General features: G+C 44.3%; 1 long non-coding RNA gene across 2 annotated transcripts; it reads left to right on the top strand.

Moving 5' to 3' along the window:
- The first annotated feature begins 81 nt into the window (after positions 1-81).
- Positions 82-23,640, top strand: LOC120305453. 2 transcript variants are annotated; one of them, XR_005556046.1, is made up of 6 exons: positions 82-396; positions 1,827-2,241; positions 4,130-5,020; positions 5,895-5,992; positions 7,951-8,033; positions 23,481-23,640. It is a non-coding gene; the product is annotated as an uncharacterized LOC120305453 (long non-coding RNA). The 2 variants fall into 2 exon arrangements; XR_005556045.1 differs by lacking the exon at positions 23,481-23,640 and having other exon boundaries at positions 7,951-8,359.
- The last annotated feature ends 1,749 nt before the right edge of the window (positions 23,641-25,389 follow it).

Below are 25,389 nucleotides of genomic sequence, written 5' to 3'. Positions count from 1 at the left end.
GAAGGAGTCTCCGTGACGTCAAGCCCAGACCCGATTGACGTCGTCGGAATCCCAGCCATCAATGGGGCTAAAAATAGACGCCTCCGAGCCCAAAATACACGCCCGACGCACGCAGCGGCTCCCCTCCTCCGGTGCCGTAAGCTTTTCCCCGCTCCGCGGCAAGAATCCGCGGGTCGCAGCGAGTGGAAAAAGGTTCCCCATTTCCGAGCTGCCCCGAGGCAGGTTGGCGAGGCCGCCGTGGGAGGATCGCGCTGTCGTTAGCGTGACGTTACGGCGCATGGTTTAGATCAAAGGGTCACATTAGTTGCTTCATGTGCTTCCCCCTCCAGTATGAGCAGGGAAAAAAATTCCTTCCGTTGGGCAAGTGACCGAGGAAGAGCTCCGGCGATCTCCAAAGTAAGCGCGACCCTCTATGACTTGTTAGTTGGTAAAGTACAGTATGATCCAACTGTGGACTCTCGATTCCCCCCCCCCCGCAATCAATCAATACCAAAGCCACTGAATTTTTAGGTTCCTGGAAGTGGTTTATCTTTTGGGGGGTTTCTTGAAATGGGAACATGTGGAAACGTCTACAGGTAGTTCTCGACTTACGACCACAACCGAGTCCAAAATTTATGCCGCTAAGGGAGAAAATTGGTTAAGTGAGCCTTGCCCCGTTTTACGATTTTTCTTGCCTCGTTTGTTAAAGCGAATCGCTGCAGTTGTTTATGTTTGTAATGTGGTTGTTAAGTGAAACTGGCTTCCCCATTGACTTTATTTGTCAGAAGGTCGCAGAAGGGGATCCCATGAGCCCCCCCCCCAGGACACTGCAATGGTCATAAATGCGAGTCAGTTGTCAAGCTTCCAAATGTAAATCACGTGACCGTGGGGGTGCTGCAAGCGTGAAAAATGGTCATGTCACTTTTTTCAGTGCCATTGTAATTTTCAATGGTCACTAAGTGAACCGCCGTAAATCGAGGATTACCGGCATAACCTTCCAAAAACAGTGGAAAATGGTCATCCCAGAAGAAGACAATGGGTCCTTCCCTAGAGAAGGAACCGGGGATACCGCCCCATAGAAAGAAGGCCAGCTCCTTTGAAGGAGGTTAATTCACAAATCTTAGTCCAAACAAGTGTGCATCTCTCTGGGAATTGTGGGGTTTTCTTCCGAGTATGTCATTGCATAGAAACAGGAAGGAAGAATGGAATCCTTTGCACAATTAGGCATTTTTGAAAACAAGGCTAATTTTTTAATGTGCATAGGTCAGGGGTTTGCAAACATTGGGGGATAACAGCAACTTTAGAGGAAGGGGGGGCACGATTTTTGAAAACCTAATGAAGTAGCAAAACGTAGCAAAGTGGTAACATTGCCAAAATCTTCCTAGCTTGCTTGTATAAGCTGTAGCCAAGACAAACTAATGGCTAAGCCCCAGAATCTAACTGTCCATCAAAGCCGTCTACCAATCACAGTAGCTTATTTCCTGTTAAGTTTCTTTTTTGGGAGGATGTCAAACATAGTCATATTAAAGCATCACTGTGTTGCATAATTTGAGACTCTCTGGCACGGATGATTACAATGGTATCTTGGAGAAGCCAGATGATGAGCATCCCATCAACACCTGTTTAAATTCTAATTTATCTGTTCTTGACCATTTCCTTACTGGAGATTTCTACCACCTGAAAATACTATCCAGGCATGGTTTTGGAAACAAGTAATTAAACTATTTGCAGATGTTTGCATATGCAGATTTTCATTTTTATCAATTTTTTAAATACTAAAATTCTGGAATTTCAAAATGCCAGACTGTCATATGGTAATTCAGACTCGGACTTTGTTTTCAAAACAGAGGGAAGATCCTCTTATACTCAAATAGTGTCAAGCAATCATCTTGCAATCAAGCACCCTTTTTACCTAGTACTTCTCACTGATGCTGAAGATTTATGTTTATTCCCACCCCTAATGTGCTGTGCCTAAAACGCTCATTTAAGAACAATTAATACAATGTCATGAAGTCCTATGAAAGTTAGTACTATTTTGCTATATCAAAAATGAACAACGGTAATGAGCAATGGAGGAAAAGCCACAATTAGCCAGCCAGAAATTGGTAATGAGGGAAAATTAAAGAGATGCTATTTAAAAGGCAATTAATCACTAAGTTCCAGCCCTGGATCGTCAGGAAGCCATGAATAATCTGACTGCAAACTTTGAAAGAGGCATTTATGGATTGAAACTGACTTCTTAGACATGACAGGAGGATCTGGGTGAGTGAAAAATACATTGCTGAATAATACAATGCTGTAATGAATGGGCTAAGGATCACTATTCAGTTTCATTTTCAGCTAATTGTAGGAGGATTTCAATAATACCAAAATGTTCCCATATAGAAACAACTTTATTGCACAGAGCAGCACAGAGGATCACAGCCTTATGGTCCTTATTTGGAGGGTAAAACATTTTTCATCATAAAATGAAGGACCTGATGCTTCTGCTTTTCTATTCCACTTAGAAGTTGAATAAATGGCCAGCTGAGTCTTGTTTCCAGCGACAGGCAAAATGTCTTCCCTCAACAATAAGGATAAATATATTCCCCAATAATCTGCCTGCCTGCCTCTGTCTGTCTGTCTGTCTATCATGACCCACACTGCATATTTACGCAAAAAAAGGGAAAAAATCAGTTGTGTTCCTCTTTTTCTTGGGATGTGCCTTTTTCTTTATTTTTGCAAACACTTTGCCTTATTCTTTTGCACTTCTCATACATGCTAAAATGACTTCTATTATCCCACCTGGCCTTGAATTTGCAGTTTTAAACCACTCAAGTGAACTTCATTTAACTCAAAAGGGAATTTATTTTGGAGTAGACACTGCATAATTGAAATCCTTTAGCTCTCCTACACAAAGGATCTTTGAGACATGAATGTCACCCCAGCATTCCTTCTTTATCAACCTGCTCACATACATGGCAGGCTTGTGGATCATCTCAAATAAATTATTTTGATTTCTCCCTGTTTTTTTGTAAATGGAATTGTAATTACAAGGAGGGGGGGAGGGGAAATCATGCGACTGATCTACCCATAACCAGTGTGATAGAGCAGCAGATCCCAATGCTTTATAGTTGCAATACACATTACAGAAGATAGAATTTGGCTTTTCCTCTTCTATTTTGCATTAACTATATTTGCTGTAGGCCAACAATGTAACCCCAAAAGGCTTTTTCTACATTTGGCTTAGGTTGCAGCATCTAAAGCAGGCCCCTCTTTACTGCCAGTATGTATTTTTTGCACATATCATGAAAAACCTTGTCCTGCACTTAAGAGCTGTGTGCAATAAATGTGAGACGGAAATCCCAGTAAGCCATTTTAAAATCCAATGTTTCACTTGACCCCTGTAGTTTTACAATTTTATGACAGATTGATTTAAGGCAGTGTTTCTCAACCTTGACAATTTTAAGGCATGTGGACTTCAAGTCCCAGAATTCCACAGCCAGCATTGCTGGCTGTGGAATTCTGGGAGTTGAAGTCCACATGCCTTAAAATTGTCAAGGTTGAGAAACACTGATCTAAGGGAAAACTTGAGTATAAGCATCAGATCGGAAAATATCCAGTTGTAATCGCAGAAGGGGAGGGGCAAGACGTGGCTTGAATTGAATGAGGTGCTGGCTGAAAGGTGACCCAGTCATGCAGCCTTATTCCAGGTGGCAGATTATTAAAATGGTTTGCTGGGTATGGAATTAATCTAGAACAGGGGTAGGCAACCTTGGCTCTTTTATGACTCGTGGACTTCAACTCCCAGAATTCCTGAGCCAGCCATAAAAGAGCCAAGGTTGCCTACCCCTGATCTAGAACAAGCTCTTCCACCCAGGCCCTCTTCAAGCACACTGGCTTTGCAACTCCCCAAATTCATGGACCGGCATGGTGAATTGCAAGCATGGGTTGAAGAGGTGACCTCTTAAGGTGTAGAGATGCAAATTTAAATCAGCACTTTGGATAATCCATGTATGCATAAGAACCTGTGCATGCACGTATGAAATATAAACTGAATATGTTTATATCAGTCAGTCTATTTATAAGTTTACCCTAGGATTGTCTTCTGCTCTTTGACTCCTTCATAAAGTTTCAGATTGTTCATTGACTTCCGTATTACTTTTAATAGACCTCGGTTTATGGCCAGCTGCTTAACAACTGTTTGAAGTTACTTACACCCTGGTTCCAAAGTTTCAACAGCCACTCCCCGCCACAGTCACATGACAACACATCAGTCCGAAGTAGGAAGATCAGAAAAATAATGACAATCCACACAGCAATGTTGGGAGACTCTGCTGACCAGGAAAGCAGGAATGTTGCAAATACACCAGACAGTTGAAGAAGAAGCAAGGGCATTGGAAGAATATCTGAAGGACAGTGAAGAAAATGCACTGAAGGTAGTATGTCATGAAGGCTTACTGAGTACTGGAGAAGCCAAACTGGCCTACAAGAGAGACCAAATGAAGATTAGAAAAGAGACATGGCAAAGCACAGTATTACATGTCCAAGTAAATTAAAAAAAAAACAACAACCACCAGGCAAAGCAGTTAACAAGGCCTGGTAATGGCTGAGAGCAAGAAAATTAAAAAAAGGGACTGAGAGGCTAATTCTGGCTGCACAAGACAGAACCTTAAGAACAAAGGCCAAAAGCCAGAATTGAGAAGACAGCAGATATTGCTTCTGCAAAGAAGCTGAAGAAAGAGTGGACCACCTAGTTAGCTGCTACAAGAAAAGATGACACAGACTGATTATAAACAATGGCCTGACTAAGTACTGTAGCAACAATGGCGCATTGGAATATTTGCAAGAAATGTCATTTGTCTGCAGTATTCTGGGACTTTAGAATTCAAACAGACAAGCACCTGCCACATAAAACACCAGACTTAACAAGTATTAATAAGAAAGACAAAAAAGTCTGGATAATGGATATTTCATAATGCCTGGAGATAACTGAATATAAGAGAAGGAATGGGGGGGACACAAAATATAAAGACCTGCAAATAGAAGAGGATTGGCAAAAGTAAGCAAAGATATCATTGGTAGTACTTGGTGTCTTGGGTGCAATCCCAAAACATATGGAGTAGTACAGTGATGGCGAACCTTTTAGAGACTGAGTGCCCAAACTGCAACCCAAAACCCACTTATTTATCGCCGGGTGCCGGGTGGGCGTGGCTGTGGTGGTCATGGCAGACTGGGTGGGTATGGCCAAGGTGGGCAAGATCACTTCGATGTTGCTCGTGGGGACGCATGTGGGGGCCGGGCATGGTTGGGGGAGATTCAGGGGGTCTCTGGCAGGTGGGGCAGTGGGCAAGAGGCTCGTCCTGTGGGGTGAGGTGAGGCACGGCGAGGCAGGACAGGGTGGGGGTGCCATTGTCACAGGGCAAGGTGAGGCAGGGGCCGGGGTGGCTGCTGCCTGACACCATCGGCTCCCGCACACAGAGGCCAGGGAGCGCATGGGTGCTGGGATGCATCCGGCCATGTGGGACCTCGGCGAGTTAACGGGCAGCTGATTGTTGCCATCATCCTGCAACAATATCTTTAACACTTTCAAACAAGAAGATAATAAGGCCAAATCCAGTCTATACAGGCCCCCATCTTTCTAGCATTTTGAATAACCATTAAAACCTGAATTGTTACTGAAGTGCTGGGATTGTATGGGAAGAACAGGCAGAAGAAGGGCAGCAGAGCCTGCTGGGTGGCTTCCTAAGTGGAGAATTACACTTAGTTTTTGTTTATTGTTTTTGAGACTGTTTTATTGACTTATTTTATGGTTGTTGTAAGCTGATCAGAATTGCTTAAGATGGGAGACCCAACAAAATCCAATGAAGGAAGGAATGAATAAAAAATAAACAAGCAAGCCTGTTTCAAACCATCTCCCCCCCCTTGTATTTCAGAGCCCTCCCTCTAAATTGGAGATGTCAGAAATGGAGGCTGAAAAGACCGACACTCTGTCACCCGGGTCAAACGCCACAAGATGAGACCTTCAATACAGGTAGTCTTCAACTTACAACTATTCCTTTAGCGACCATGCACAGTTAGAAGAGCACTGAAAAAAGTGACTTACAACTGGTCCTCACACTTAAGATAGTCGTGGCATCCCCAAGGTCATGTGATCAAAATCTGGGTGCTTGCAAACTGGCATGTATTTACAACTGTTGCAGCATCCCAGGGTTGTGTGGTTGCCATTGGTGACCTTCCCAGCTGGCTTCTGACAAGCGAAGTCAATGGAGGAAGCTGGATTCATTTAACAGCTGCATGATTCATTGAACAGATGCAGTGATTTACTTAGTAACCACGTCAAAAAAAAGTCACAAAGTGGGGTGCAACTCACTTAACAACCATCTTGCTTAACAACAGAAATTTTGGTCCCAGTCATGGCCACAAGCCAAGGACTACTTGTAATTGTTACTGAAGATGGCTTGTTTAAACTAACCACCATTGTGCTTCAGTGAACTTCCAGGTCCACTGTATGAAAGATAGAACCAAGATCTTCTGTACTCCTTCTTGTAGCTACTCTCCTAGAGTAAAGGGAAGCTGGGAACAGATAGATCCAAGGTCCGCTTTAATTTATCGGGGGGTGGAGGAACAGATTGTTCCCCCCATATCCTTCACTAAATGGGTATTTAGTGTACATCTGATCAGAGCAAAAGGAGGGGTGGGGTTTGCCACTGAGCAAGAATCCCTCCATTGAAGAAGTGATAAATGGAGTTCAGGGTATGTTGTGATGTAAAAAAAATATATAAATCCATGGATCTTTAAAAGGGAAATTTTGCCTGGCTCTCTGTACAGACAAAGAGAGCATACATGAGTTACCAGCAGGATCTGTGGACTTATTTTCATTGGGGAATAGATGGTTTGAAATATGGAAAGTATTTTAACTGCGTGGCATCCAGACTCTGGCACATGTCGAGGGGGGAAAGTGAGGAAGATCTGTGCCCAGAATATTTTTCCTCTTTTATCTGGCAGAGAGAATTAAAGGGGTGCCTTCTTGAAATGCTGTTGCTTTCAACCTCTTCCCTGCATAAGTGGGACGCTCTGAGTGGAAAAGAATCCCTTCCCTATTTAACTTGGCAGAAATGTGGATTCGCACCTGGCATTTCCAACCTTGAGAGGGAAACCAAACTCATCCACACAGTTCTATTTTGCCATGGCGCAGCTCCCAGGGCTTTCAGGCGAGCACGCATGAAAATTCAGCACCCTTTCCATTCTCTGCCCCAAGAGCTTTGAACTGCTTGATTAATTTGGTTAAGATAGAACAAGCTAAGAGGTAGAAGCAGGAAAATTCTCTGGGGGAAGGCAGAAAGAGGAGGGCAGAACAAAAGGATGGCGGGTGATGAGCAGGGAGCATTCTCAGTTTTCCTTTGTAATGCACATATGCGCTATTAAACCAAGATGATGTTCAACCTGCTTTTGTTTCTGCACATCTGGGCTATGCTGCCCTCATGTGGTTACAAACTAATTTAATGAAATACATACTGAATGGCATTAGTAATGATATCCAAGGGAGATAAGTGTCTCTTTTTTTTTTTGAAAATGAAAGATGTAATCTCTCTCTCTCTCTCTCTCTCTCTCTCTCTCTCTCTCTCTCTCTCTCTCTCTCTCTCTCTCTCTCTCTCTCTCTCTCTCTCATCTAGCTATCTAGCTATCATCTATCAACACACACACACATACCCATACACACACTGCTAAAGCTCTCATTCCTGTAAAATCTTTAACTAGGCAAAATGGTGCATTCCAGGGCAACACTTTTTGAACCAAGGTACCTCAAATGGACCAACTTACAGAATGCACCCAAAATCTGGGAGCCATGACTCTTATGGAATTGGATTTGGCAAATTTTACAAACAATTTATGGCATAAACATTATTGCAAAATAGTTTATAACATAAAAACATTTCCTGTGCCGATGTTTGACTGTGCTATACTGTTCAACATGGGGTTATTTTCAAGGCAGGTGCGTCTCTGAAGATATCCCAACTTTTCCAGTGAAGGCGGTATGTTAAATGTTCTTATTGAAGACATTGGAGAATCTGGTAAGCAAATTTCTTTGAAACAATGACCCAAGGGACTCAAAGTCTTTGTCTTTTTGTATAATTGTGTGATCTCCAAGCCAGATATCAGTGGGTTGGGGCTTCTTTTCTGACTTAGCTTTTGGCCAGAGGAGCTCTGATGTGAACAAAGGCAAAAGCCAAAATGGAGCTGCTCACCTCACAGGGGAACCTTCCGGCTCCCCATTGCTTCCTCAGAAAAAGATTTTCATGGACTCTCTATATCAGTGGTTCTCAACCTGTGGGTCGGGACCCCATTTGGGGTCGAACGACCATTTCATGGGGGTCGCCAAACAACGCAGTCCACCATTTTTTTCCCCTTTTCCTTAGCTGTGCTACTCCCTTTTATTCTATTGGTTTTTGAAAGCCAATAGAATAGACTGTCTTGAATAGAGTCCAATTCTATTGGCTTTCAAACGGTGGAATTGTCCAGGCTGTCTCTGCCCTGCTGAGCCCGCCAAAAGTCCCATTCTGCAAACGGTGCTGCACCAGTTGAGTAGTCCTCGACTTACGACCGGTTGAGTAGTCCTCGATTTACGACTGGTTGGGGGTCGCGGCATTAAAAAGGTTGAGAACCACTGCTCTATATCATTTATTTGGATCAACTGAGTTCCTTTTTAACTCTTCCAGTTATATAATCATTTGGAATGGTATTCCCTGCCATTCATTGCAGATGGTGTGTTAAGGCTTTTTCCCGGGAGGGCTGCCTTTGAATCTTGACAATGGGATGTGACCAACGTTTTATTTCTCTTGGAATACAAAACATTAACTGGATACATTTCACTTGCTTGGACATTTTTTCAGCTCTGTTATTACTGGTTATTGACAGATTCATTTGTAGACTCCTTAGCACTTTCCGAGCTTGGTGGTTTTCTTGCAGACGTTTCATTACCAAACTAGATAATGGCATCAGTGCTAGTTTGGTAATGAAGTGTCTACAGAAAAGCCACCAAGCTCAGAGAGCACCAAGGAACCCACAGTTTAACCATGAGCTACCAATATCCTCTTCTATCAGATTCATTTGCCTTTTAATGTGTTGACATTCTTGTTGGGCACTAGTTTTTCGGAAAGGTAGATTGTATAATTTAATCAGCCAATCTCCTAATTTGATAGAAGTTGCTCCCCTCAGTGAAACACCTTGTGTATATGATGATCAGAAATAACATTAAAGAAAGCATCTTTAGCCAATTATATATCCTATCAAGGCAGCTTAGAGATACATGATCATGTCACACAGTAGAATATTCTAATTTAGGGATGTCAAACTCAATTTCATTGAGGGCCTCATTAGCATTGCGGTTGCCCTCGGGGGGGGGTATGTGGCCAGGGTGGGCACGGCCTACTGGGTCGGTGTGAATGGAGTGGGTGTGGCCTACTGAGTGGGCATGGCCAGCTCTACATCGTTCGCGTCAAGGGTGCCTGTGGGAGCATGGGCAGTGGGAGTGGGACCGGGGCAAGCGCCAAGGCATGGTCCATTTCTTCATTCCTCACAAAGGGTGACACCTCCCCAGCATGCACCCAGAGGGGCGGGGCTGACGCAGCAGAGGCTGATTCCTCGCTGTTTCTAGATGGCTTTGTGGAGCTAAGACTGAATGCGTTTCAGCATAGATGGCCACCACAAAATTGTACATTGGCTCTCGGCCGGCCTGGGCCAGGGCCAAGGCAGCAGGGGCTGTTCCCTCACTGTTTCCAGAATGGCTTCACGGGCCACATGAAACCACTTTGTGGGCCGCATCTGGCCCCCAGGCCTTGTGTTTGACATGTCTGTTCTAATTGAAAGATTGTAATATGTAACATGGTATCTGGATTGCCATTAATCTAGATAACTCTGTTAAAGGTCTGATGACCTGTATTAAAGCACTGAGTACCCTTGAATGAGATAACTTTTTGATTTCCATGGGATGAGAAGCACCCTTAAGAGCTTGTTTTTTCTGTATACTATTTATCCATATTTGGAGAGATGATGAAATATTTTATACAAAGCGGGGGTTCACATCTTGGACTGATATTATTTTGTCAGAAGGTTGTTGGTATGTAAAACCACTATTCATGGCTTAACATGATGGGTGCACATGGACAGGTCTGGTTTTATTACTAAACCATGGTTATAATGTGGTTTATTGCAATATGTAGGTATGGATACATTTCTAGGAAGATATCAGCATAAAGTCAGAATATATCATACTGCAGTTAATGTGAGGGTTCTTTTTTTTAGTGAAAAAAGTGTGATACTACACGTTTTTTCAATATTCAAAAAATGTTAATTCTTCTTGTTGTGCCATATCCGTTATTGGATGTTGGCAATCATGTTGGCGATCCTGTTTTTATCAGCAGCCGCACGAAAAAGTGCTGCTGAGTTTTGTCTAAACCAATCCCTTAGATTTTGAAGCCACGATGTTCTTCTTTTGCCTGGACTTCGTTTGCCTTCAAACTTTCCCTGGAGGATTAAATGGAGTATGCCGTATTTTTCTGGGTGTCGCATCACATGTCCGAAATATTCTAATTTTTGTTTTTTAATAGTTTTGATGATTTCCCTTGGCTTTCCCAATGTTAATACTCTTCCAAAAAGCATGGGTGCATTTAACATTGTGGACAGTAGATGGCGCATGTATTCTTCCCTTCTAGTACTGTAGCCTAGGACAAACTCCTGAGATTTTCCCAAAGGTGTTTTTTTCACAAGGCACTTGGACTTCTCATCCAAGAAGCTTCTTCAGCTCCAACTGGATGGTGTGGAATGGCAGGATTTATACTCCTGCAGACAGCTGATCATTTGCATTCTTTTAGCGTTGAAGCCCCCGGAGGCCTATCTGTGTCCTCAGGGTCACCTGAGTAGTGCCAATGGGTGTGGAGCCTTCTTGGAACTGTTGAAAGGACTCTGTTGTAGACTGAAGATAGATGATGTTGTATTCCCCCCCCCCTCCGTTGAGAGAGGGCTGTTCAGTTTTGACATAGATGGCCTCTTTGACCCTTCTTTCAAACCAGCGGTCCTCTCTGTCCAAAATGTAGACTTTGCTGTCTTCAAAAGAGTGACCTTTGTCTTTTAAATGCAGGTGGACTGCTGAATCTTATCCTGATGGGTTTGTTCTCCCACGTTGTGCCATGCATTTATGAAGTGGTTGTTTTGTTTCCTCAATGTACAGAACTGCACATGGCTCACTGCATTGTACTGCATGTACCACATTGCTCAGTTTGTGTCTGGCGTTTTTATCCTTGGGGTGGACAAGCTTCTGCCTTAGTGGATTCTTGGGTTTGAAGTGTGCACCTATGTTGTGTTGGCTGAAGATCCTCCTGAGTTTTTCCGATATTCCTGAAATGTATGGAATGACTACGTTGCTTTGTTTATTGTTTTCTTTTTTTGTCTGTTAGGGAGGAGCTCCTGCTGGGTCTTTTTTGGGGTTTGATGAAGGCCCATTTGGGATAGCCACAAGTTCTGAGGGCTTCCTTGGTGTGTCTTAGTTCTTTTTCTTTTCCGTTTTTGCTGATAGGCAGGCCTTCAGCTCGATGGTGAAGGGTTCTGATAATGCCCATTTTGTGCTCCAGTGGGTGGTGAGAATATGTTGCAGGAATATTGGAAAAGCCACACCCATTTGCATGACACAGATAAGCCTCCAGGAGTTTCAAAGACTCTAAAACAGTGAAACTCAATTTCATTGAGGGCCGCATCAGCACTGCGGTTGCCCTCGGGGGCCGGGTGAGTATGGCCAGGGTGGGTGCAGCCTACTGGGTGGGCGTGGATGGAGTGGGTGTGGCCTATTGGGTGAGCATGGCCAGCTCTACATCGTTCGCATTAAGGGTGCCTGTGGGGGCCTGGGCAGGAGTGGGACAGATCTAAGAGTCTCTGGCAGAAGGGGGTGGGACCAGGGCAAGTTCCAAGGCATGGTCCATTGGAGGAGCCTCACTGTTCCTCTCAGGCCACGTGGGGGGAGGGCTGGATGGTGGTGCGGGCTGCCCGGAGCCCTGGGCAGCAGAGGTCAAATGCCCAGCCTGGACCTTGAGCACCCGTGGCATCAAGCCCAGCCCCACTTCCCCAAGAAGGTGCCCAGCTGCACTTACCTCCTCCTCAAGGCTGCTGCTGCTGTGCTTGCTCTCCTTAGCCAGGTTGCTCATGATGGGTTCGAGGGCAAAGTCAGAGGGAGGCCCATTCCCTGTCCTTGGGAGGAGACCTGGCTTTGTATCCAAAGCTTCCTTAGTAATAGGATGGGAGACCCCCAGGATAGGCCAGGAGGAGGGGGCAAGGGGATGGTAAAAGGGCAGCAGGGCAGGACTAAGGCAGAACTTCCTTCAGGCCCTCCCTCTCCTTCCTTTCTTCCTTCCTACGTACAGAGTGGTGGGAATATATTTGAGATGAGGGAAGGAGAAAAACAGGCAAGAAATGCAACTGGGGGGGTGTCACCCTTTGTGAGGAATGAAGAAATGCACCATCGCCTGGAAATGGCCAGCAAATGGCCCTTGCCTACTTCACATATCTGGCTTGATGGGCTCCGGGGGAGGGGTTTTAGCAGGCAGCAGGGCGCTCTCCTCACAGCACCGAGAGGTTGAGCTGGGCAGTGCGAAGCTCACCAGCTTTGCACCTTGCTGCCTGCTGAAACTGGGCAGGCTGGGGGCTAGGCAGCATTGCACTTCTTATCAGTTTTGCACCACCCTGGTCAGCTCTTGGTGCTGTGAGGAGGCCGCCCTACTGCCTGCCGAAACCAGGCAAGCTGGGGGCTGGGCATTCTCATGCTTCTTTTGGGATTTGCGCTGCCCGGCTTAGCCTCTCAGTGCTGTGAGGAGAGCCCCCCACTGCCTGCCGAAACCCCTCCCCCGGAGCCCATCAAGCCGGATATGTGAAGTAGGCGAGGGCCGTTTGCTGGCCACTTCCAGGAGATGGTGCATTTCTTCATTCCTCACAAAGGGTGACACCTCCCCAGCATGCACCCAGGGGGTGGGGCTGATGCGGCAGGGGCTGGTTCCTCGCTGTTTCCAGATGGTCTTGTGGAGCTAAGACTGAATGCGTTTCAGCATAGATGGCCACCACAAAATTGTACATTGGCTCCCGGCTGGCCTGGGGCAGGGCCAAGGCAGCGGGGGCCATTCCCTCACTGTTTCCAGGATGGCTTCGCGGGCCACATGAAACCATTTCGCGGGCCGCATCCGCCCCCCCCCCCCGGACCTTATGTTTGACATGTCTGCTCTAAAAGAATGCAAATGAACAGCTGTCTGCAAGGAGCATAAATCCTGTCATTCCCCGCCATCCAGTCAGAGCTGAAGAAGCTTCTTGGATGAGGTGAAATGTCTTCAAGAAAAACAAGAAAGTCCAGTTGCCTTGTGAAAAAAGCACCTTTGGGACAACCATGACCTGGATGACTGAGAATCTCCATAGACGTCCTGCGATTTTCATTGCATTTTGTGGAAAGGGAGGCAGGAGCAAAAGACAAGCATTTAGAAGGAAAAAAAATCTTGAGCCCAGGAATTTGTTCTGAGTCCCAGAACTCAAGCAGTGTACAGAGCCTTTGTGAATAAAAATATACTACTAATATCCTGTAGCCCTTAGTGGACCAGCCATGAAGACCTTGGAAAAGATGTTCAGTTGCTATGATGTGTCTAACCTACAAAGATTAGAATCATGCAATCCACTGTATTCCCTATAATCCTATGGGAGAGAAAGCTGGACTTTGAGGAAGCAGGATAGGAAGAGTATTGACACTTTTGAACTTTTGTGTTGGAGAAGATTCCTGAGAATACCATGGACAGCCCAGAAAACAAACAGATTATTGATCAAATCAGCCAAGTGTTCTTTTCAAGACCCAAACAACCAACCTCAAATTATCCTGCATTGTATACCTTATGTAAATATGTCTTTGGAGAAGATTGTAATGCTGGGAAAGGAAAGGAAGGAGAGGAAGAGACCAACCAGCAACAAGGTGGATGAACTCACTTATAGATAGGTGCATTGTTGGAAGAACTGAAGGACCAAGTAAGGATAGATTGTCCTGGAGAAAATCTACTTATATGGTCACTAAATGTCAAGTGTTTAGATAGCACATAATCAATATCCGGTCATTTCAGGCAGCAATATATAGGGTAGGGTGGGAGAAAGAAGCCTTATTATTAAATATTTTGATGTCAGAAATTTTAAACAATCAATTGCTAATAATTGGGAAATGTGACCGGGTGATCCAATTCTACTCTCTATGTATTTATTGTACTACAATATTTTAAAATGAAATGAACTAGTTAAATGTAGATGTTAATGAGAAAACATTGATCCTTGAGGTACCCTGCAAAGCAGGGGCTGGGAGCTGGGCTTCTTGACCCCCATCAACCTCAACTGAAAGCAGCTTCAGGGGAAGGATGTGAACCAGGACAACACAATGCTCCCTCACTTCCAATCCCCAGAGCTTTTTCCAGAAGGATACAATGGTCGATAATAGATAGTATTGAAAGCCACTGACAGGTCAAGTAGAGCAAATTTACTACCCCCGTCTCGTACCCTCCAGATATCATCAAAAAGCACAACCAATGCACTGCTGGGCCCATGATTAATAGGTCACCCAAATATACAGTTGTTATAAGAGAAAAGAAAAAGAAGAGGCAGGTTTCACACTTGGTGTCATTAGGAAGGGGACCAACAATAAACAAGTCAGTGTGGAAAAGCTTTAGGGCAATTTCTGGCGAGTCTCTTTGGAAGCTCTGCTCATATAGGCACCCCACCAGGAAAGGGCTTTTGTTGAGATGGAAACGAAGCCCAGCAGGCCAACTCGCACGATGAGATGTTGCAGAAGCTTTCTCTGTAGTGTTGAAAAGTTACAGCAATTAGAAATCATTAGTGAAAAAGAGAGGAAAAGTTGAAAGAAGTACAGCTTTCAGGCCATAAGAGGGGTCTGTTGTATCACCAGTGAAGATGGAAAAATAGATAGAGTGTTCCTTTTCCCTCCTGTCCCATGGCCAATTTACAGAGGACTGGGCTCTCCGTAGCAGCTGCTGCGCTGGCTCCTAATTAAAAATGGTGAACCTCATGTACCAGCTGTTCAGGAGTAAGTGTGGAAGGAGACCCTTTGCTCTCCTGGCCACACCTGTGAGCTGGCTGGATACATCTGGGGCACAGAATGAGTAGCTGGCCTGAGGCAATGGGGGCTTTCTTTTGCCAGATATGCTCAGCAAAAGAGGAATATCCTGTGTTTGTAAACCCAGGAAACCTTTCAGTTATGAATGGATTTTTAATAAAATGAAAATCCTTTCTCAAGTCTATTTTTTTCATCTGAATTAATAAAAGCATTCCATTTTTCTCCCACATGTCATCAGATTTACTGTAAACCTGCCTCAGCCTTTCCTTTCCTTTCCTTTCCTTTCCTTTCCTTTCCTTTCCTTTCCTTTCCTTTCCTTTCCTTTCCTGTCCTGTCCTGTCCTGTCCTTTCCTGTCCTGTCCTTTCCTCCTTTCCTTTCCTTTCCTTTCCTTTCCTTTCCTTTCCTTTCCTTTCCTTTCCTTTCCTTTCCTTTCCTTTCCTTTCCTTTCCTTTTCCTTCCTTCCTTCCTTCCTTCCTTCCTTCCTTCCTTCCTTCCTTCCTTCCTTCCTTCCTTCCTTCCTTCCTTCCTTCCTTCCTTCCTTCCTTCCTTCCCCTCTCCTGGCAGGAAAACAAAGATTTGCCAGGGTGTGTTTGCACCATAGTTTGCAACTGGATAAACACTCCCTTGCTAATACAGTGGTACCTTAGTAGTCAACTGCTTTGAAACTCATCGAATCTGGTACTCAACATATTTTGATGCGAAAATTTTGTCACAGTACTGGTTGTTTGTTTGGTACTCAATGCACAATCTACAACTTGTTGGCATTGTTGACTGCCTTGTGTCTCACTATGTTATTCCTTATGGGAAAAATTTGTTTGATATTCATCTGTTTTGGTGCTCATTGGGCCTCTCGAAACCAGTTCATGATGAATACTGAGGTACCACTGTACATTGTCACACAAATCACTTCTCAGAGGCAAAGAAGGAACCTCACTTAGGAACTTCCACTGCTGCAGGAATGGGAAAAAGCAGGGATTTCCTTAGTGACCATCAACAAAGCAACAGGTTTGGTGTGGTTTGGTTTATGAAATTACTGTAATAGTTTTTCCCATTAAAGTAATAGTGGCCAAGAAATCTTTGGAATGAGGCATCGAGCTGCATCAGCTTGCAAATAAAAAGCAAAAAAAAAAAAAAGAGCCCCATCTTCTCTAAACCTAGAGGTGGCGATAGTCCAGATGAGCATTTCTTAAAATTCAGCAAATTTAAGATACGCAGACTTAAATTCTGGCTGAGGAATTCTGGGGGTTGAAGTCCACAGATCTTGAACTTACTGAAGTTGAGAAACACTGATCTGGGGAGGCGGGAGGTGATGGAAGAAAGAATAATCGGTTTCCACTCAGTTTTAATCAGACCCAAGGGAATCCCCTGGCTGCCACAGGAAAAGCTAGGGTGGGAGTTTCCAAGCAGAAATTCCACAAGATCCCACAGGAAACCAGGCAGGAAAAGAAGCCTGGAGGAGCCTAGATAGCACCAAGCAAGTCTCAGACACGTGGCCTTTTACATCCTTCAGGATCAGAGGCATCCAGAGAGGCCTCTCCTCTCTTCCATTGTGCAAGTTGGCCAATTGCAAACTCCCGGATGAATTCCAGGCTGTACGCATTAGGTGGCTGGCTGCAGGATAAGATATATGAGGAGGGAGAAGTTAGGCTTGGGCCAGGTGACATCATCCAGGCACTTATAAAATAAAGCAAAATCTTTATTGATGGTGACTATATGAACACACTGACATCATTTTCATAGCAAAATGCAACATGGATTGTCTTTGCCTTCTTCCAGGATAGCTCCCCCCCCCCGTTTTCCATCTACCTTCTCCAAGGTCCAACTCTGCTTAGCTTTTAAACTCTAGCCAAGATTATCCAGGTGTTACCATCCAGCAGGGCTATTTATAAACTTTTTCTCTGCTATTGGCTGGGAGGCTGTGACATCATGGAAAGTTAAAATCCCATCCACCTTCCTGCTATTAATCTTTCACATAAGTGCAGACACAAACTCACAGAGGCAGATATGAATAGACAATGGTGTTTATCTTGGTGTCCAAAGATGCATGGTCTGCTGATTTCTGGAAGACAGCTTGCTGTTAAACGCACCTGGGAAGAGGACTGGACACAGCTTTGAACCAGAAGCACAAAGAGGCTTTGCAGCACCTGGGAGCAGGTGTGTGACCCAATGCTGCCAAAATAATAGGCACCTGATGATGGAATCATGCAAATGCCACCATGACATGCACATGACTGACAGCATTTGCAAGATTAAGTCAGCAGACTCATCTTGTCATTTTACCCTTTGTTTCCCCCCTCTGCATGGAGACATGCCTGCAGCACTCAGCAGCAACTCCTGAAACCAATCCTGACTTCAGAATAGAATAGAGCTGGAAGGGACCTTGGAGGTCTTCTAGTCCAACCCCCTGCTCAAGCAGGAGACCCTATATCATTTGAGACAAACGGCTGTCCAGTCTCTTCTTAAAAACTTCCAGTGATGAAAGAGCCACAACTTCTGGAGGCAGGTTGTTCCCCTGATTGTTTTTTAACTGTCAGGAAATTTCTCCTTAGTTCTAAGTTGTTTCTCTCCTTGGTAAGTTTCCATCCTTTGCTTCTTGTCCTGCCTTCAGGCGCTTTGGAGAATAGCTTGACTCCCTCTTCTTTGGGGCAGCCCCTCAAATACTGGAATCATCACTGCTATCATGTCATATCATGCTCTCTTTACCAGGGATTGTGGTGCAGCTCTGGAGGGCAACGCTAAGAAAGAGCCCAGGACAGGAGTTATGTGAATGCAGATATAGTCCTCAACTTACAACCACAATTGGGACCAGAATGTCTGTTGCAAAGCAAAGCAGCTGTTAAACCAGCTACGCCTGGTTTTAGAACCTTTTTTTTTGCCACAGTCGTTAAGCAAATCACTGCACTTGTTGAGCTGATCAGGCGATTGTTAAGCTACCCCCATGGATTTTGCTTGCTGGAAGCCACTTGGGAAGGTTGCAGATGGCTGTCCCCTGACCCCAGGATGCTTCAACCATCATATACACATGCCGGTTGCCAAGCACCTGAATTTTTATCATGTCATTATAGGTATGATGCTATGATGATTGTAAGTGTGAGGACTGGTTGTAAGTCACTTTCTTCAGTGCCGTTGTAATTTCAGTTGGTAAACGAATGTCATAAGTTAAATGCTATTTGTACTATTTTGTGGTGTCCATCTATGCTGAAATACATTCAGTCTTAGCTCCACAAGGCCATCTAGAAACAGCGAGGAACCAGCCCCTGTTGTGTTGGCCCCACCCCCTGGGTGCATGCTGGGGAGGTGTAATCCTTTGTGAGGAATGAAGAAATGGACCATGCCTTGGGGCTTGCCCTGGTCCCATCATCTTCTGCCAGAGACCCTCAGATCTGTCCCACTCCTGCCCAGGCCCCCACAGGAACCCTTGATGCGAACAATGTAGAGCTGGCCATGCCCACCCAGTAGGCCACACCCACTCCATCTACGCCCACCCAGTAGGCCTCACCCACCCTGGCCACACCCACCCGGCTCCCCCCCCCCAGGGCAATTGCAATGCTGATGCGGCCCTCAATGAAATTGAGTTTGACACCCCTGCATTAGTGGCTCCATCTGAATGCTTTGGCCTCTGATTGGAACAGAAGACCCAGAAGGGTGTGCCTCCACAACTCTTTTTCTGATAGAGCCCCACCATCATCCTTTGTTGGATTTCTAGGTCCCCCCACCCCCACCCTCCGGGCTGCCGGTCGCAGAATACTCTTGGCCATTCTCTCCAGTGGCCGCCGTGCCTGGCACGCCATTGCAAAGCAAGCGAAAGGACCTCAGACCCCTGAGCCTTCTGGCCTGTCACAATGGGTTTGCATCTCCAGTTTGCTTTCTTAGTGTCAGCAAAAACTCAAGCTCTGGGAATGCAGTTGTTGATTTTGCTCCAGCCAGCTGCGTGGATGCCAGGTGGGAAAGGCACAGAAGCAGCAGCACATGGATTCCTGCAAGCACCATCCGGAGGCACAGATACAGATGCAGACAAAAGCCCTGTCAATCAAAGGTGCTGGGAGAAGCATTCGGGGTAGCCAAGGGAGGGAGCCGTTGTACCAGTAGAACTGCTAGACAATATTTTCTCTGGTGTCGGCCCTGCTGGGATTCTTTTCTATAATCCTGCAATTCGGAGAATTCCTTGCCAGTCTTAGAGCTAATACCTCTCTTGCAGTGAAGTTCATATCACATAGTGAACTGTGATTGCTAAATTCACCCACCATGCAAAGTTGCGCATCGCGATATGCACATTCTAGTGACTGTATTCACGCTATGCCTGAGCCCAAATGAAGTACATTGCATTTGGGGTTAGCATATTATATGTATGATCTTCCCAATAAGGAATAGAAGATTGTTGGGAAGAGGTCAAAATGGTGGGAGTGATTGTTTATAGCTGATATGCTCTGGGCCAGGTTAATTTCCTCCTATAAACTTGTTTCAGCAATATTCTTAAACAGGGCTTTTTTTCTCATAGAATGCTCAGAACTGAGTTCTGGCACCTTTGTTTGATGGAACCTTGTAGGGTAGGCAAGGCGGATTGTATGACGTGTGAGTTCCGGCATCTTTTTTTTTTTAGAAAAAAACCACTGTTCTTAAACACTCTGAACCAAAATCAGCCATTACATTGGATCACAGCATGTTATACAAACCCAGGTCATGGGATCAGTTTATGGTGCATACAGAACCTTAGATTAATTAATTAAAAGATCTGAAATGCTATGATTTCCCCACTGGCTATAATAACCTGCTAAAGTGATGATTCAAATAGTTTTTTTGAATTGTCCAGAGCTTTTCAGGTTACTGTAGAAATAGGAGGCAAATTCACAAAAACTGAGCCCGTTACTGAAGCTCTCAACTCTTCCGTTATAAGTTTATTGCTATTGCAAAGCTGTTAATTTGTTATCTCTACCAATCTTTTCATGAGAGCGAAACATAGGTGGTTCAGGCGTAAGGGAGGTCCTCTATCTCTATCTCAACAACTTTCTCAGCATGGAAAGATGGTAAAAATTGATTTTGACTTCCTTGATAGCTACTTGATGGCCACAGCTAAGCTTTCTCTATCTTATTCCTGTCATCTACTGCTTGATGGGTTGTCTAGTTACTGTAAATCAAAATTTAACTATTCTTTTAATTTTCCAGAATTAAACATGGAGGAGATAATGTATAGAAATCATCTTCTGGGTATCAACCTTACTTAGCTGAGTGCTGGTATGGGTAGGTAATGTGGGCAATGTTAAAGAGGACGTCTTCCATAGTTAAGTCACAGAACATTGTTGGCCACAAAGCAAGTCAACAATACACATCCCTATGCCTTGATATTTTACACAGTCACTACCCCAGCCCCTTACTTAGGTGGTTTTGTGCATCAGAGGAAATCAGTTACAATCCATGAAAGCTGATCACATTATAATGAATGTCTTGTTAGCTTTTCATGCCTAATAATAATAATAATAATAATAATAATAATAATAATAATAATAATAACAACAACTTTATTGTCACTTTGAAAGTACACCAATCGGCATACATCAAAATGAAATTTCATTGCATGTAGCTCTCAAAGGGTCACCACCTCCGATATACACTCCTTGTTCGTGGCCAGCTCAAGTTACAGATCTTCCATTTTAATCTCTAGAGAGCGAACGATGGCAAACAGGACAAATGGAAATGGAGATCCATGTGGATTAGCCCTCAAATTAGCTTGGATTCCTGCACGACAACCTCACCTCCCCTCCTTTTTCTGATCTGGTCTCTTCCACCTTTTCCTTAAAGAGGCCTCACTCCTTTTTGCCCCTGGAGAACGCTGCCGCTGCCACCAACTCCTCCAAAAGCCTCTCTCCCATCCTCTGGGCCTGCCAACAGCCTCATCCAGTTCCTTCACTCCATAAGCCCCGGGACCTCTCCTCCTCTGCCTCCTTTGGAAAGAGCCCTTATTTGCAATAGAATCTGTCGCTGGGCTAGCAGTCAGATCTTGCTGCCTGCAGAACAATTTCAAACAGCACCAACGACTTTTAACGGTCTCGCCAACAGTTCCTAAACAGCTAGAAACTCGCCATGCCAGCAAAGATTGTCAGTCGTATGTTGTATGTTACCTTAGTTCCACCACATTGCTCAAACACATTAAAACCTTCCTGATCATGTGGCCTATATCCCTTAATATCCCTCCCATAACTTTTCACCTTCGAGAGCCAATGCAGCCGCAGCTGATCCAGGCGCCGCCATCTTAGAACTCATATGTGTCTATCTCTTTGGAAAACATGTAGGGTGGGGAATTTACTGCTTGCCAGATTGTGCTGAACTGCCGTTCCGAATGTGCCTTGCTGTTGGCTGCGCTATCTAGGACCAGTGGGAGCCGCGGTTTGGAAACATGGAGAAAGCCTCATGGTGTCAGCGGAATTGTCACTTGGAAACAAAGACTGGAAATGTCATCTATACAAGGTTCTCTCAAAGAAAGATATTCGGCTTACACAAATTTCCTCAAGACTTCAGCAGAGAATTGTTGGCTTCAAAGGTGTCCTCCTCCCTGTTATAACAGGATTTGTAGTCATCCTGTAATCTTCTTTGTGGATTGGGACCAGGTGAGGAAACATACCGTAGTAAGAAATGGCAAAGAAATTGGTCAACTGCTGGATTTATATTGCATCTTGCACATTAAATTCCTCCCAATCAGGGCACTCTCTTGATGTGTAGACCTGGTTCCTGGCATGCACTTATGACATTGCAGTATCCCATGGTCACGTGATCACCATGTGGGAAGTCAGCCCCCCAGAGAAGGAAATATTAAAAGGGCAGAAAAATATATTTCCTCAAACGATCTTAAAGAGGCAGAAAAGCATGCCCAGTTTTCTTAATAGCCCAATGCAGATGTAAACCATTCAGGAAGGTTGAAGCTAGAAGATTAAGAAGACAAAGACACCTAAAATCTACATACCCCACCCATACTCGTAAGACAGGACATAATAGGATTAACCCAGAGATACCAAAGGGCACACTCAGACTCAAGTCAAAGTTCATGCCACAGGAACAACTCCAAACAAAAGGCTCCAGAGGGTATAAAAATCCACTCCCTACATGTGCTTGCTCTCTCTTTTTCTTCCAGGGCCTTCTTTTTGTCTGGCTCTCCTCTTCAATAAACTGCAACCTTCTTTCTAAAGCAGTCGCCATGTTGTTTATTCCCGGTTTGGACTGAACCATGATGAAGAGTTTTCCTTCAACAACCATTTGGGACCTTTTTTTCTGGCTTCCTACAAGCAAAGTCAATGGAGAATGCTTCTGGGTGCAATTTTGTGTGCTGATCATCACCCTTAAAACCTTGCAAAGTACAGGGCCAGATTACTTGGGGCTCCATCTGTCTCCAAGGATTTCTGCCCTTTCCACAAGATCCAGCAGAGTGGGCATACTCCAGGTCTCCTCTATTAAACAGAGCCATTATATGGGACCAAGGAGGGGTCACTGATATTGCAGCCTCTTCCTATGGGACAGACTCCCCCCCTTCTGAAATCTGAATGCCCCACTCTCCTGGCCTTCCAGAAGGCTACTAAGACTGATTTTTTCTCATGCATAAGGGCCAGGATACATTAGGGGAACTTAATTTACATGTGTTTGTTTTCTGGCATTGCTATATAGTGCCTCACTTTTCTTTTTTTGCATTAGATTATTATAATTGACTATGGGATTTGTATAATTGGCTTTGTATGTATTGTTTGCTGCTCAGAATTATGTATTTAAGATGGCCAATAATATTTTCTAAATAAATAAATTCCCATAATTCAGGAGGGACACTTCCCGCATCCAGGTCGAGAAAGATGGCATTGTTGTACTTGAATATGGTTGGCCATTATATGTCAATTGCAAAATTTGGGTGACCGCTAGGTGGTTGTTTTTAGAGTACTGTAGCCTGTTTATTTAGTGACGATTCAAAGCTACAACTGCACTGAAAAAAGTGACTTATGACTGTTTTTCACATTGTAGCATCTCCATGGTCATGTGATCCAAATTTGAATACTTGGCAACTGACTAATATTTATGACGGTTGCAGTGTCCCCAGGGTCATGTGATCACTTCTGTGACCTCCTGACTACCAAAATCAATGGGGAAGCCAGATTCATTTAACAACCGTGTTACTAACTGAACAACTGCAGAAATTCACTTAACAACTGTGGCAAAAAGGTTGTAAAATGGGACAAAACTCACTTAACAAATCTCTCACTTAACAGAAATTTTGGGTGTAGGTTGAGGACTACTTGTATAATGCACTTTGGCTTTAGCTTATTGTATTATTACACTATAATTGATACTATACTAGTCTCAATTAATGACCAAAATTAGGATCATAATTTCTGCTCTCAACTTGTTTTACAGCCAACAACGGTCTCTGACTTGCCTATGGAAGGCATCTTCTTTGGCATTACTGGAGGCTAAAACATATAAGGAACTGGGTATGTCTCTAGTTTAACGAAGAGAAGGACGAGGGGAGACATGATAGCGATGTTCCAAGTATCTCAGGGGTTGCCACAAAGAAGAGGGAGACAAGCCATTCTCCAAAGCACCTGAAAGCAGGACAAGAAGCAACGGATGGAAACTAATCAAGGAGAGAAGCAACCTAGAACTAAGGAGAAACTTCCTGACAGTTAGAACAATTAACCAGTGGAACAACCTGCCTCCAGAAGCGGTGAATGCTCCAACACTGGAAGTTTTTAAGAAGAGACTGGACAGCCATTTGTCTGAAATGGTGTAGGGTTCCTGCTTGAGCAGGGGGTTGGACTTTATTCTTTTTATTATTATTATTATTACACTCACCCATATGCACAGTCAACTAAAGTTGATACCTGGGAAATCATAAATATGATGTCTCATGACCATGCTGTTTGGTGATGGAAATTCCAGCACTTCCAGTTGGTGTCTTTAAGTGAATCACCACAGATTGTTAAGTGAGTACATCCTGTGGTTGCCATTTGCAACCTCCTGCCATCTTCCAGGTTGACTTTGCTGCTATGATATCACAATTCCAAGCCGGCAGTCAAATGCCCAAATCATGATCACGTGACTGCAGGGATGTAAATACAAGGACCAGTTGCAAGTACCACTTGTTCAACACCATCCTAAGTTTGAACAGTTGCTGGATGAGTGTTAAATAAAGATCACATGTATGCAGATTCAGCCATTGTGGGCTGTAATTCTCCTTCAAACCAAGCTTGGTTCCTAACATCTAAGTACATCCATTCTTTAGCAAAACTGTAAATCATATTTTGCTTGTTCTGAGACTTTTTCAACTTCCCAGTCTAGCCAACAGCCTTAAGATCTCCTGATGATCTCTCATCCAATCTAATCATTTCTGGCCATGCTTTGTTTTCTGAGATCACTCAAGAATGGCCAGTGCTGCTTCCTGCTGCAATATTTAACCAGAATCACTAGTCTAATATGTGAACAAGGCTATTATAACTGGTTTCACAATCTGTTGTTCAGCAGAATATGTGAATAGGTTATTGGGAAGTAGTACTTCTCTTTAACATCCACTCCTCTCTTTACATCCCCATTATCTCAGTCAAGAAATCGCTGTGTATCACGTGCGGTTATACTTGTACTTTTGAACTTGGGCAAGCTGTTTTTTCTATTCCTCTTTCCCTTTAGCTGATCTCAGGATGGGGCCCCACTACACACCCCATGCCAAGCTGCCCCTGGCGTCATTGCAGTTCCTGCTTTGGTTACCACTTCCTCCTGCACACGATGCATTTCCCATTTCATCTGATCCCTGCAGTTCTTCTTTTGAGAAGTTGTCTTATTGTGCCAATATGGTTTCTCAGACCTAACGGAGAGTATCCAGCCACAATTAAAAGGCAAACATGCCAGACACCGAAATCTGGCCTTAAACACTCAAATCCATCTCTCACACATGTCCCTGTCATTGCCATTTTGTGGGTCAAAGTAATGCCAGAAGGTAAGTGTGTACACGAGGGGGAGAACCATAGCCCCTCAATTGCTTGATAGCGATAGCAATAGCACTTAGACTCATATACCATTTCACAGTGCTTTATAGACCTCTCTGAGCGGTTTAGAGAGTCAGCGTATTGCCCCCAACAATCTGGGTCCTCATTTTACTGACCTTAGAAGGATGGAAGGCTGAGTCAACCCTGAGTGGGTCAGAGAGATGTTTGCTAATTACAGAGATACCCAAAATACAGTACTATATTTAGTTAACAGTAAAGGGCGGACAAGAGAAAAATTGAATGGGCACATTGCACACAAATGTATTTTTATCTTTTCTTTTGCC

This window comes from Crotalus tigris, unplaced genomic scaffold, assembly GCF_016545835.1.
Source record: "Crotalus tigris isolate CLP2741 ecotype Arizona unplaced genomic scaffold, ASM1654583v1 scf7180000017674.1595824, whole genome shotgun sequence".
Taxonomy (NCBI): domain Eukaryota; kingdom Metazoa; phylum Chordata; class Lepidosauria; order Squamata; family Viperidae; genus Crotalus; species Crotalus tigris.
The sequence above is the reverse complement of the archived record's forward strand: the minus strand, read 5'-3'. Positions and strand labels throughout refer to the sequence as shown.